At 47.3% G+C, this 14,016-nt stretch overlaps 1 pseudogene; it reads left to right on the forward strand.

Moving 5' to 3' along the window:
- The first annotated feature begins 6,201 nt into the window (after positions 1-6,201).
- Positions 6,202-12,882, forward strand: LOC123442202 (annotated as a pseudogene).
- The last annotated feature ends 1,134 nt before the right edge of the window (positions 12,883-14,016 follow it).

Consider the following 14,016-nt stretch of genomic DNA (forward strand, 5'->3'; position numbering starts at 1 on the left):
GGGGGTGGAAGACGGCCAAGGAGGGGATCGAGAGCGCCGTCGGGCGCCCGCACCTGTGGCCAGCGTGGGGTGCCGGGGCGCCCCAAAAGATAGTCGCCCGAAGGACCGGGACGGCGACGACGGCCCGGGCGCAGGGGGCCACAGGTCCTGGAAGGACGTCCTTCTGCGCCGCGGTGCCTCGCGCGCCCCCCGCGGCTCGCCTTCCCGACGCCATCGCAGCAGGTCGCCGCCGGCGAGGCGCGGTGCTGGGGTGTCTTCGGACCGCCGCTCGAGGGCAGGTAGGAGCAAGGCGCCGGCTAGGCGCCCGACGGGGCGTCCTACTGTCTCTACTGCTCCGTCTCGGCCTGCCAAGCCCGCGGGCGAGGCTACGGCAGGCGACCAGCCAGATTCAGGTCGCAGGTCCAGTGTAACCGGCAAGGACCCGGTCGAAGAGTTCTTCAAGACCGCGAAGAAACCCTCCCTGGCCTCCATCGCCGTTGACGGCCTGGCAGCCGATGTTCACAGCGCCGCGGAGGCGGCGGTCGCAGCCCCGCTCGACTTCGTCGACGCCACCCTCCTCCAAGCCCCGGGGGAGTCAGTGCAGCTGGATGCCTTCAGCCCGACGCTGTCGGCCGCGGCATCCGATCTGGGACAGTTCCACAAGGCCACCCCTTCAGCAGCCAACACCCTCGAGGTCCAGCTCGGGGCTGTCACCGGACGCGTCAGGGAGCTGGAGCTCGGCGGGAGAGGAGCCGGGCCGGAGTCGCGAGGTCTCTTCCGGACCTCCAAGCAGCAGCCGCTCATTGCTCCTGCACCCGCGCGCCGCTCCGCGGCGCCCTCCAAGACGAGGGCCACCTCAACCCCGACCCGTTCCAGTGCACGGCAAGCTGCAATCGGCTCCTCAATTCCGGTGGCACAGCGCGCATCCATGCGCATCGTAAAGGAGCTTGGTCTGCTCGGCCCTCGGGATAGGCTCACGGCAGATGTAGCAAAGGCCCTATTCTAGCGGTTCGAAGAACCTCTATCCGACGGCGACATCTCGGTCATCGCCAAGCTGACACACCTCGACGATGAGGCGCTACGGGTCATGGCTCGTATGAATGGACCCGACGGAGCTGCCGATGAGGCCATAGTGTGATCATGTTAGTTACACCTAGTATTAGCCTCCGAGGTCGACCGATCCCCTACTATAGCTATCTAGTTTGTTCTTCAGTTCGTAGTGGGAGTAGTAGGAAGCTAGAGTGCCGGCGCATCTTGGGTGCTGTTGGTGGGCGCCGGCCCAAATCGTGTAGGAAGGTGGTGTGTTGTCGCGGCCATGGGCCGTCCTGTTCTACCCTTCGGAGTCCCCCTTGTGTTTTAGATGATTAACAAGATTAAACCCATCATGTGCTGGAATGTTCGGGGCTTGAACAATCCAGCCAAGAGAGCGGCTCTCGGGGAGTTGGCAGCCGCCCAGCGCACAACCATTCTTTGCATCCAAGAGACGAAGATCGCGGCCTGGTCACCGGAGCTAGTCCGCGAGATCGGTGGCGCTAGGCTTACTGGATGTATCGTGCTACCGGCGATAGGTACTAGTGGAGGCGCGGCGATCCTTTGGGACAAGGATCTGGTGACAATCTCATCACACGCCATAGGGATCTTTGGTATTACTGCCAAAGTGACCTTCCTCGGGCAGGCGCAGGACTTCTGGCTCTCGACAGTCTACGGTCTGACGCGAGAAAGGACGCCTTCCTTCGGGAACTCTCGCTCTCGGCGCCTCCACCGAACGATCCTTGGCTTATCAACGGTGATTTCAACCTCATATATGAGTCACGGGATAAGAATAACATAAATCTCAACCGTAGGTTGATGGGTAGGTTCCGAGCAGCCATCGACGCTAAGGGGCTGAAAGAGATCAAATGCAAGAACCGTAGATACACGTGGAGCAACGAGCGAAACGACCCAACCTTAATGAGCATCGACAAATTCTTCTGCAACACTTCCTGGGAACGTTTTTTCCCATCTGTAGCTCTCATCGCAGCGTCAACAGCAACCTCAGACCACTGCCCGCTGATTCTAGCTGACACTTCTACCGCCCCGAGGACAGCCCTATTCAGATTCGAGAACTTCTGGCCCAGCTTCCCTCGCTTCCATGCAACGGTAGAGCAGGCATGGAAGAGAACGGAGCGGTCCTCATGTCCATTCCAACGCCTTGCCACGAAGATGGCGAGAACTGCAAGAGAGCTCAAGAAATGGAGTAAGAGCTTCTTTAGCCAGGCCAGGCTGCAATTCCATGTGGCGGTAGAGATAGTGCTACGGCTAGATGTCGCGCAGGAGAGGCGCCGCCTCTCTGATGCAGAACAGGCCCTCCGTAAGCTACTCAAACTACGACTACTTGGGCTCGCGGCACTAGAGCGTGCGCGCAGGAGACAGGCCTCTCGGCTCACATGGCTCCGGTTGGGAGACGCGGGAACCAAGTTCTTCCACGCCAAGACGACTAGTAGGAAGCGCAAGAATTTTATTCATTGCCTTCGAGTAGGAGGCGACTTTCTTACAGAGCATGAGCACAAGGAGGAGGCCATCCACGGTCATTTCAGACTCTCCATGGGTAGCAGGATAGAGCGATCTCTACAAGTGGACTGGTCGATTTTCAACCTACCATCCGTCCAAAATAGGGGTTTAGACAACCCGTTCTCTGAGGAGGAGGTCTGGGAGGCGATCAAAGCATCACCGGCAGAGAAGGCCCCAGGGCCAGATGGCTTCTCGGGGTCCTTCTATAGAACCTGCTGGCACATTATCAAAGAAGACATCATGGCAACATTCGCTAGCTTCTACAATCTGTCTAGAGGAGACTTCGCCAAGTTGAACACAGCCCTGATAATTCTGCTACCGAAGAAGGACGGTGCCAGTACGATACACGACTATAGACCGATTAGCCTTATCCATTCGGTGGCCAAGCTTATCTCCAAAGTCCTCTCCAGGCGTCTCTCCGAGGTGATTACCACCATAATCTCGCCGGCGCAATCTGCATTCCTTCGCTCCAAATCAACGCAAGATAGCTTCCCATACGTGCAAAATATAGTGCGATCGCTGCATAGGAAGAAACAGCCAGCTCTCCTCCTGAAGATAGACATTGCTAAAGCATTCGATAGTGTCTCATGGGAATACCTGCTAGAGGTAATGCAACAGCTGCGTTTCCCGGCGCGCTGGCGGGACTGGGTGTCCATGCTGCTCTGCACGGCCTCGTCGGCCGTCTTGCTCAACGGCGCTACGGGTTGCTACCTCACCCATCAACGGGGACTACGACAAGGGGATTCCCTCTCCCCACTGCTATTCATCATCGCCATTGACACTCTCCATCGCCTACTTGACAAGGCCACGGAATTACAAGCGATTGCTCCGCTGCCAGGCAGGGGAATTCCCCTCAGAGTTAGCCTCTACGCAGACGACGCAGTCATCTTCGCCAACCCAGCAGCAGAAGAGATCATAGCTCTCATGGCTATCCTACGTGACTTTGGGCGAGCCTCGGGGCTACTCATCAACCCGTCCAAATCAACAGCTGCCCCGATCAGGTGTGAGGGCATTGATCTGCACCACATATTAGCCGCCTTCGGAGGGGAAGTAGTCGCCTTCCCGCTTACCTACCTAGGCCTACCAATAACTTTATCGAGGCTTAGGCTCGTCCACATCCAGTTTATCTTAGACAGGATCAGGGCTAGGTTAGCAGGATGGAAGGGGAAGCTCCTTAACATAGCCGGGAGGCGAGTCTTAGTGCGTAACGTCCTCTCAGCCCTACCCACTTTCGCCCTAGCTGTACTAAGGGCGCCCAGGAAATTTTTCGAGAAGATAGATAGAGCGAGACGACGATTTCTGTGGGCTCAAGAAGACGGTGAGCTAGGTGGAGGCAAGAGTAAAGTGAATTGGCCAACAGTCTGCTCCCCCTTGGAGAATGGGGGACTTGGCATCCTTGACCTACACCGCTTCAGCCGGGCCCTCAGGTTTAGGTGGTTGTGGCTGCAATGAACGAGCAATGACAGACCCTGGCAGGGCATGAATCTTCCTTACGACGAGGTGGACAGAGAGCTTTTCACCGCATCAACAACTGTCACCTTAGGCGACGGCGCAAAGGCATCCTTCTGGCATTGCTCGTGGATGGGTTCAGGTTCCCTTAAGACACTGTTCCCATCCCTGTTCAAGCATTCCAGGAGGAAGCAGAGATCAGTGCGGGACGCACTGCGGAACAACACCTGGGTTGCAGACCTAGCACATGGTACCAACTCACACCTTTGGGAGGAGGCGATTAGGCTACACAGATGGCTACAAAACAGAGACTTGCAGCTCCAAACGGAATCTACCGACACTATTACTTGGAACCTTGAGGCCTCGCAAACTTACTCGGCCAGGTCGGCATACAAAGCACAGTTCCAAGGAAGGCTAACGTCAGATTTCAACAAATTGATATGGAGGACATGGGCGCCACCTAGGCTCAAGATTTTTGGCTGGCTAGTTCTTCGCAACAGATTATGGTGCAATGACCGACTGCAACGTCGGGGATGGCCAAACGGCTATTTCTGTCAGCTATGCCTACGGAACCTGGAGACTTCAGTTCATCTGTTCTGGGAATGCCCCATGACGCTGCAGATTTGGACATACGCTGCCTCCAGGGCCGGTTGTGCCACTTTGTCCCCTACCATATGGGCGACAAAGGCTGGATCAGCCGAGAAGATAACCACAATGGTCGGGGCGGCCCAACCACGTCAACGGAAGGCTACAAAGACGATGATCATACTGATCCTATGGGAGATCTGGAAACATAGGAATGATTGCACTTTCACAGGCAAGCTGGCGCATGAACGCGACGTTCAATGCGCAATCACAAGAACCGTTGAGTTATGGAGACAAGCTGGAGCGTCCTTCTTGGAGCCCCCGTTCTGGGATCCTCCGTGAGGGATCGGCTCTCTCGTTTTTTTCCTCTTTTATGTTCTCTCCTTCTTTAATCCTTGGTCCTAGGACCGTATCCCCCGCCTTTATGTAACCGCCCTTCTACCTGCTAAGTTCTAATATATGCCAGCATTTCAAGCTGGATCTTTAAAAAAAAAAACAAAGGCATAAAACATCTTGTCCGCGTCGATCTCTAGCCATTCGACGACCAGGACCTTCTAGACGGGGAACCGTTTGAAAATGAAGTGTACGTACGTATAACGGGCAAACTAAAATGGACGGTGTTTGCCAAGGGCGTGCTATAGCGCCGCTGGAGTATTACGAATGAACGAGTGTATGCGTGGCGAACTGAATTAATTAATCTGTCAAGTCATGCAGATGAGATGAGCACACCAAAACAAGTCTTGCAAGTAAGCCTTGGTTAACTTGTCGGTTGTCGCCATCGTCCAGCCAGCATGCTTGGAAACATGTAGACTTCTTGGGGAATCGTAGATGGTTGACTCGTGCCTTTCTTTAATCCTTCTGTTATCCCATACAGTGCAACAGAGAATATAAATAAATAATCTCTAGTATGTGCCGTCGTGATGGTTCAACCTCGCTTATGGTTCGACCTCTCAGTGATCCCACCTCGTCTTACCCATCCCCGAACCAAAAAAACACAGGAAAAAAAATCCAAAACGACCTGCACGCCCTCCACTTTCCCCGTTGGTCTCCATCCCCAGATCTCTCTCCCCCACCCCCTCCCTCGCAACCACCCCGATGCACCCTCTCCCCCGAGATCCGGCGCCGCCTCCTTGTCCGTCGGAGCGTAGTCGCGCATCAGGGTCGGGGGTTCTGCGAGCAGCACCCGCCCCGCGAGCTCGCGGCCGCCCCCGTGCCGCTCGGTGCCGGCCCCGCCCCCGCACGCTAGCCCCCGCCCCCTCCCCAGCGCGTTCGGGCGCTGAAGACGACGAGGAGGCGCTGCGATGGGCGGCGCTGGAGAAGCTGCCCACCTACGACCGCGCGCGGACGGCGGTGCTGGCCATGCCGGAGGGGGAGATCGAGGAGGTGAACGCGGACAAGCTGGACGCGCAGCAGCGCATCGCCTCGGTCGGCGACGACCACGAGTGCTTCCTCTCCAAGTTCAAGGACCTCATCCACCGGTAACCCCCTCCCCCCCCCCCCAGCTTGAGCTCCGGCAGCAAGCCCTAGGGTGTTGGAGTCATCGGCGTACTAGGAGATGGAGGTGCAGGCAGTGGCGAAGGGAAACAGGATAACCGCCGCGACGGGTGCAGCACCGTCCGCTTAGCGAATCTCTCAACTATGGCGGGGTTCCCCACAGCCGCCCTGGCCCTTTCTATCCCTTGCTCCGCCTCTAGCATCTACCATGATGGCCACATCTTGTCTTCGAGGCAACAAGGACGGCCATCCAAAATTTTCTACTGCACCTACCTGTTGAAAACAGATAGAAACGGAGGCCTCCATGGCAAGGCGCATCAGTGCTACACGGGATCCGTACGTTCGAGTTACTGCTCTATTGTTTTCTCCTTTGTAATCTAATTTCTGCCTGTGTGTAGTTAGCACTTTGGAGAATTTGTTTTCAGGAACTGCTTTTTAATCACGTTGGTGAACTACCTTGCTGCTCAGTTTTTAAAACAAAGAGATCTTACAAGCGTTGAGGAGTTCAAAAGCATGATGGTCGAAATTACCTACAGGTAGTATACAGAGAGATTGATTATATTTGTTGTAGATGGAAGAGAAAGATATATGAAGTTTCTGAGGCAGGTAATGTTCATCACGTCCTTGGCTTAGATTGATCCAATTTTATAGTGACATGGGAGGCCATGGATTCATAGTCATGATGGATTGTATGAAAAATAATCCATGACTACACATAGAGAGAAGAATATTGTTCATGAGACACATTGGTGATAGACAGAACAAACTTCTGTGTTTACATCATTTTGTTTGTGCGAAAGCTCCTTAATTTGTTCATGGGATACATCAGTGATAGACAGAACAAACATTTGTGTTTACATCCATTTTTTGCAAGGTCCTGGCATGCTATAAATTTTGTTTTCTTTACATTCATGCAGGAAATGAAGCATCAATGTGACATTAAAATGTTTGAACATAACCAGCCCACTTTGTCCATGAATTGATAAATATGCCTTTTAATTCTTCTTCCACTCTTATCATATATTTCATTTGTATCTACTTTTATTTATTATTTCTTGTATACCTCATGGTATAAATATAAGTTCTCAATTTTTCTTCCAGTCAATCATATTCATCTGCATCTACTTGGTTGAAATATATTTTCTCCTGAGTGCATACCTCGCTTTTGTACAACTGCTATGTAGGAGTACCTAGGAATTAGAAGACAAGTGTTGGTGATAGCTGGAAGATAATAAACATGAGGAGTAATATGTACAAAGTGGTTGGCGTATAACTCCATTTTGGGCTTTTTAATAACAAGTGCATTCTCTTGTTATGATTCTGACGAAAGATGTTAGCAGCACAAACTATTGATGCGTATGTGTGATAGCCTTTATCACGAAATTGTACTCACAAAAATAGAAATAATTGTATCTGATTAGGAATATATTATGCCTTGGCGTTGTTCGAGACAGGTCTCAGCTCCATGATTTTGCCAAAATCATTGCAGCTGAATTATGACACATTTTTCTCACCTGAAGCGCTTACAATGTTTTTTATCGGAAAACTACGCTCTTGTATACAATGTGCTATACAAGGTTCATGAAATCATCTAAATTACACAATACAATATTATCAGTTTCCTTTTTCCATTATCTCCCGGTTCCAGCAACCTATATTCTGGCTTAATGACTAAAACACACTTTTTGCTTACTTAACATGGTTGCCTGATTAAAAAAGGCATGGTTTCCATTGGCTATTTCCCACTACATAAACAACAATGTATATTCCTACCTACCGGATATGCTACCTTGATTGCTTAGCTCCCAAATTAACAAGCTCCAATGTTATTCTATATGACCGTCCAGAAATTAGATGGAAAGATACGCATGGTGATGTTCTAAGGGCCCATGTTCATTTGGAGGCACATAATCTCAGATTTTCTAAGTGCACTGTAATCCCGTCTAGATATGGTTCTAGATCAAAGAACATGTTTTCTATTTTCGAAACAAATAGAGGCATATTTAATCTCTAGAACATGTTCACAGGTCCTAAATTTGCCATGGCACAAAATGTCACAGGTTCTTTCGGTGATGCAGATTCATATTTTATATGCCCATAATGTATTTGATGAAAATCCAAAGAGTTTGTGGATGAAAAATCGAAAGACGTTGTGCATATGGCCTCCACGGACTTTAGGACTAGGTCACCTGGCCATCATTTTCACCTTCTCAATTCCCATTTATCAGGTATGTGTTTATGTTAGTTCACAACTCTGTTGTCTTTTGGCGTAGAAAAATGTTGTGGGAAAATAATTCCGATGAGTTATCCCTATAAAGTATGCATCAGTGTGTCCAACTATCCATGTCACAATAAAAATGTAACTTATCATTCAAAGTCTGTATTTTAATTATAGCATGTAAATATTGGGTATAAAGATAGAGATAAAGTAAAGCTCCCTGCCTGCAGGTAGATAGCGTGTAAATTACTTGTGCTCTCAGTATCTTGTGAACCCTTAATATACGTGGTTATAATCCATCGGGTAGTGTCAACACTATGCTAAACATGCTCCTTACAAGATTTGTAGGATGGGTCGATATCTCATTTCTTTAGGCCGACTGCATATTATGATTTGATAATTTACAGTTGTTAGGTGTCCCATGCACTGATCATGCAACTCTTTTTTTAATTATCCGATGCTCTAAGGGGGGGGCACAAATCCAAGCAAACAGTCTGCTGCCCATCCCGTTCTAACTACTAAAACAAGTAGCGATAGAGGTACATCCCAGAAAATATCCTGGGTGTGACTGCCGGATGTAAATCGACTATGTTATTTTATTCACAAGGTACGATCCATATGCCTTCGAATCTGAAGGGGCGCTGTTGTGTGCTTTTGTCTTTTGAGCTCTGTATACTTGTCACCCGACAAGCTGATGCTACTATGATGTATGTGTAAAACAAGTATCCCTTACTATGTGCAAAACAAGTATCCCTTACAGAGTGACATCGAGCAAAACAAGCATCAGCATCCTGCATATCAGTATGAAGTGAATTATGCCATTTTGCCTTCAGTCAGGCATCCAAGCTTTTTTTGATATGTTCCTTGATTCTCTCTTGTTGACACTATCTGTGTGGAGATCATTGAAGTTTTTTATCTTTTCTGAACTTCTATGAGTTTTGAAATGCTTTGCGCTTTCATTCATACATTGAAATAAGAGAATACATAGTCTCAAGAGATCAAGACATTATATGTTGTGACACTATACGTGGGAGGGAGGGAGTACTATTGTTTCCATATAGTCACCATTATCTGCATTTCTTGGCCCTTTTCGGGCAACATCTTGTGTGTACGCTGTGGTTTAGGTGCACTCCTGCACTAAGCCCCTAATGTGTCGTCGACTCATGTCATACTTCATACTTGGTTTAGAACTTGTTTTGCATACTGAATATACCGTGTGAGAAAGTATCATTTAATACTTGGAGAAAAATGGAAAATTATTTGCAACTGTCAAATCATGTTGGCATATCATTAAGCCTAACCTAATGTGTCGTCGACTCATGTCATACTTGCATTGCAGTTTTTCTTTTAAAGGATTTACACCTAAAATCCGTTTTTATCAATAAAAACGTGGATCTCAGTTTGGTTTCATATTATGCAGGATCTATATATGTTAGAGTTTATGAGGACAAGATTGATCTGCTAAGGGCTGCTATTGTTGGGCCTTCTGGAACTCCATATCATGACGGTCGTTTCTTCTTTGATGTTCGTTTTCCTCCTGAGTACCCGCGATGTCCACCGGTATGTTGGCACTTCACACCTGCCTCCCCTTATTTTTCCACTTTATCACCACCAATGCAATCTCTTAACAAAAAAGTATCATTTAATACCTGGAGAAAAATGGAAAATTATTTGCAACTGTCAAATCATGTTGGCATATCATTAAGCCTAACCTAATGTGTCGTTGACTCATGTCATACTTGCATTGCAGTTTTTCTTTTAGAGGATTTACACCTGAAATCTGTTTTTTATCAATAAAAACGTGGATCTCAGTTTGGTTTCATATTATGCAGGATCTATATATGTTAGAGTTTATGAGGACATGATTGATCTGTTAAGGGCTGCTATTGTTGGGCCTTCTGGAACTCCATATCATGACGGTCTTTTCTTCTTTGATGTTCGTTTTCCTCCTGAGTACCCGCGATGTCCAGCAGTATGTTGGCACTTCACACCTGCCTCCCCTTATTTTTCCACTTTATCACCACCAATGCAATCTCTTAACAAAAACCTATCCGATATGCATAGAAAGTAGACTACCATTCAGGTGGGCTTCGGCTAAATCCAAACCTGTATGAGAGTGGAAAGGTGTGCCTTAGCCTGCTGAACACTTGGTGGGGTTCTGGATGTGAGAACTGGAGCAAGTCAAATTCCACCATGTTGCAGGTGTTGATCTCCATCCAGGGCCTCGTGTTGAATGATAAACCATACTTTAATGAGCCATGCTACAAAAACACGGTTAATACACCTCTTGGTGAAAAGCATTCCATGGCATATAATCAGACTACATTTGTTCTATCCTGCAAGACTATGCTGTATTTACTTCGTAAGCCTCCTAAGTTAATTTACAGAACCCTCATTTCTTGCCATGGTTAAAGGATGTCTTGGTTACTCTTCATGGCATAAAAAAAGATTCTCACTGGCCATGGTTAGAAAGTTACTGATACTCGTGCTGAAAATAAACTACATACATCCAAATTGGGTTAGAAATAATCTCCTACAGTGCTTAAGTAAATCAAATTGTCTGTGTTTTTATTTTCTACGATGAACATGGAAGCATCTTTCTTTTTATTCCGAACAATATGATAAACAATGACAGATTACTAGGGCGTCCTAATAGCTCAATTATGTTTCTGTTGTATCAATTATACCTGCCATCTCCTCAATTCCTTTTTAGCTGTGTTAAGTACAACCCCGTGAAGTTAGACAATCTGCACCCATAGAGGAGTTGTTTCTTGTGAGTCGTGACACGAAATTACCAGCTTCAAATTTTCCACATCTTCATAAAACATCCATTATATTTTTATTTATGGAATGTTGAACAAAAAGGAAAAGAAAAATGATCTTCTGAAATATCACCACTATTGTGCACCAGTATCTTCTAAAGAGAACAGAGGTCCCGTCCCGAGTGGAACAAGTTTGTAGCACATGGCAAAAAATACATCCTTGGGATTTATACCACGTGTGCATTGTTCTTCATGCCACTGAATTCATTCTTACAAGCTTTTCACCTGCTGCAGCATTTTGAGACCCTTGTTGTGCACCATTTCCACGAGCGGGAGCGAGCCATCCTCGAATCATGCAGCGCATACGCGTCTGGCATTATCGTCGGATCATCGGTCAGGGATGGCGCCAAGTATGCCTGCGACAAGTGCTTTGCAGGCTTCAAGAAGTCCCTTGAAGACTTTGGTACCAAATGTTGCCTTTTCAATAATTTTTTTGTTCATTGAAAAATCTTGCTGACATCAAAATATTTCTATTTGTGATCCTATTCCTTATCGAACTGAAATATATTGCCATTGCAGTTCAAAAAATGTGATGAACCTTGAATTATTATAAGAACATTTGTAGTGAGCTGTATGATTACATTCTCCTTGTATTGATTATACAAAATATATTTGCATGGTTCTAATTGTCCGATAATGGTACTCCCTCCCACCCAAATTAATTGACGCAACCTTGAGGGAGTAGCAATAATGCATCTTGGTTCATCCGAACAATTTAATTGAAAAACAATTAGCGACTGTCTTTCTCTTTTTCGTTTTGTCTTTTTATGTTTTTTTCTTATAGTAAATAGATGCTTAATTAGCTTCTGTCTATTGAGTTGCTGTTGGTAAGAACATTGGTCCCTTCTAAAGTGATGTACAAAGTCAACATATTTTGAGTCTAATGCATAAGATGGGCTGCAAGGCGTTTTTTAATAATAAGAGAGTCGAGATTAAAAATAATCTCCAAGATTCGGAATATGACTTTATTTATTTTTTCATAACATAATTTGCATCCCGTGGCAACGCACGGGTACTCAACTAGTAATAAGTAGAGACACCATGCCCGGCATAAAACAAAATAAAACAACATTTTAAGCAGCTACATGTGTACTATCCACGAACTAAGGCCCTGTTTGGATCATCTTTTCCTTTTAAATACACTTGTAAAAAATACACACATGCAACTGTCGATTCATTTCCGGATGGAATTTGCACAACGACCAGTAAATTACAGGTGTAAGTTATACACTTCCGTATTGAAATACATCCAATCCAAACACCTAAGCAAAACACGCAAACACGGTTTTGGAAACCTAAACTTTACAAATGCAAGCTACTGGTAGGGTACATGCCTATTGCTATTATAATTTCCCCGTATCATAATTTCTCACTCATTTCCACTCTCCCCTCTCTCATTCAGTTCCTCTCCCCTCTCCCCATTCCCTACCGTCATCCGTCGTTGTCATCCCTTTGATTCGCACCATAGTCGGATTTGCTTGCCGCCTCCTCCGCCCCCACGACCGCCGCCGGATCTTCTCGTCGTCTCCTCGTTCGTCTCGCCCGCCGTCGTCGTCTGCCTCGAGTGCTGCCGCGTCATCCGCCTTGACCATCGTCGTCGTCCTCCGCCTCAACCACCGCCGCAGCCGCCGTCCTCCTCGACTGCCAGCAATGGTATACTATCTCCATGTTCTTGGGTGCTATAATATGAGCGGAATTGCGTCAACATTGTTTAATTTGAGCTGCATTGTAATATCTCAATATGTTCAATACTTTCTTTTGAAGGAAGGGATTGGGTTGCATTAGTTTGTATAATAAAAAAATTGAAGGGAGGGATGGGGTTTCCTTAGGTTGTATAATGACTTTTTTTAGGAAGGGATGAGGTTGCATTAGGTTAAAATTCTTAGACCTAGGTAGGATAGGGAAACTGATATAGGGAATAGAGATCATGATAAGTCCAATAGAGATTACGATTGGATAGAACTCTTAATTCAATAAAGTGCAAAAATTTGTGATATGTTTAGTCTTGTAGAACAAACACTAACACCTTAGTTGAGTCGATAAAGATCAAATATGTTTAGCAAAATGCTTCTATGGTTGCTCAAGGACCGGCCTCTAGATAATTATGTTTTAGGATCGGTAAGCTTGTACATATGAGAAATTGGCGGTGATGTTTGCATTTTCTTATGAATGATAAGTGCATGGGCTTACCATGTTATTGACGGGGATTTGAAAATGAAGAGTGGTTTCAATGTTCTCCTCCGCGGACGTCCGCCTCATGTGCGCTTCTCGTGTTTTGTTAATGAGTTGACCCGAGCTCAGGCCTATGTCATGTTTGTGCTTATTTATTTTTTTGGTAAAAATGGAGAGTCCTTAACAGACGCGTAACGAATTTGAACGTCAGATCGCAGGCTGTTACCAACTCGGACGATGGTCCATCCCATGTCTCTCTACATAACCGCATCTACATAGTGGAGGCATCGACAACCCTAGCCGTCACACGAGAACATACCACAGTTGCTTTGTCTCCACATGCATTGTCCACCATCGTTCTGCTCACTGCACCTGCTGACGGCGATTTAATCCCATCCACCACGTGCACGGCTGTACGGGAGAGTAGGCCTGAGGAACCCCGCCTATTGATCATGTATGGGAGATGACCGGTTAGGTTTTGGAGGGGTGTCTCCTATTGCTCGACTTACTACTCGTCCACTTCATCCACGTCTGTGTCGCCTTCGTCATCATCGTATCCACGGTTGTCGAGAAGTTCATTGCTGATAAGAAGGGAGTCGAGGAGGCTGTCGCCGCGACCGTTGCAACTAAAAATTGCCAACCAGGGGGGTATAAGGGTATCCCCAACGGCGACACCCAAACCACCCGCATTCGTCCGGACCACACGGACCAGGCGTGTTATGCCATCCAATACGGTCTTTTACCGGT

This window comes from Hordeum vulgare, chromosome 3H (assembly GCF_904849725.1).
Source record: "Hordeum vulgare subsp. vulgare chromosome 3H, MorexV3_pseudomolecules_assembly, whole genome shotgun sequence".
In the NCBI taxonomy this organism is placed as follows: domain Eukaryota; kingdom Viridiplantae; phylum Streptophyta; class Magnoliopsida; order Poales; family Poaceae; genus Hordeum; species Hordeum vulgare.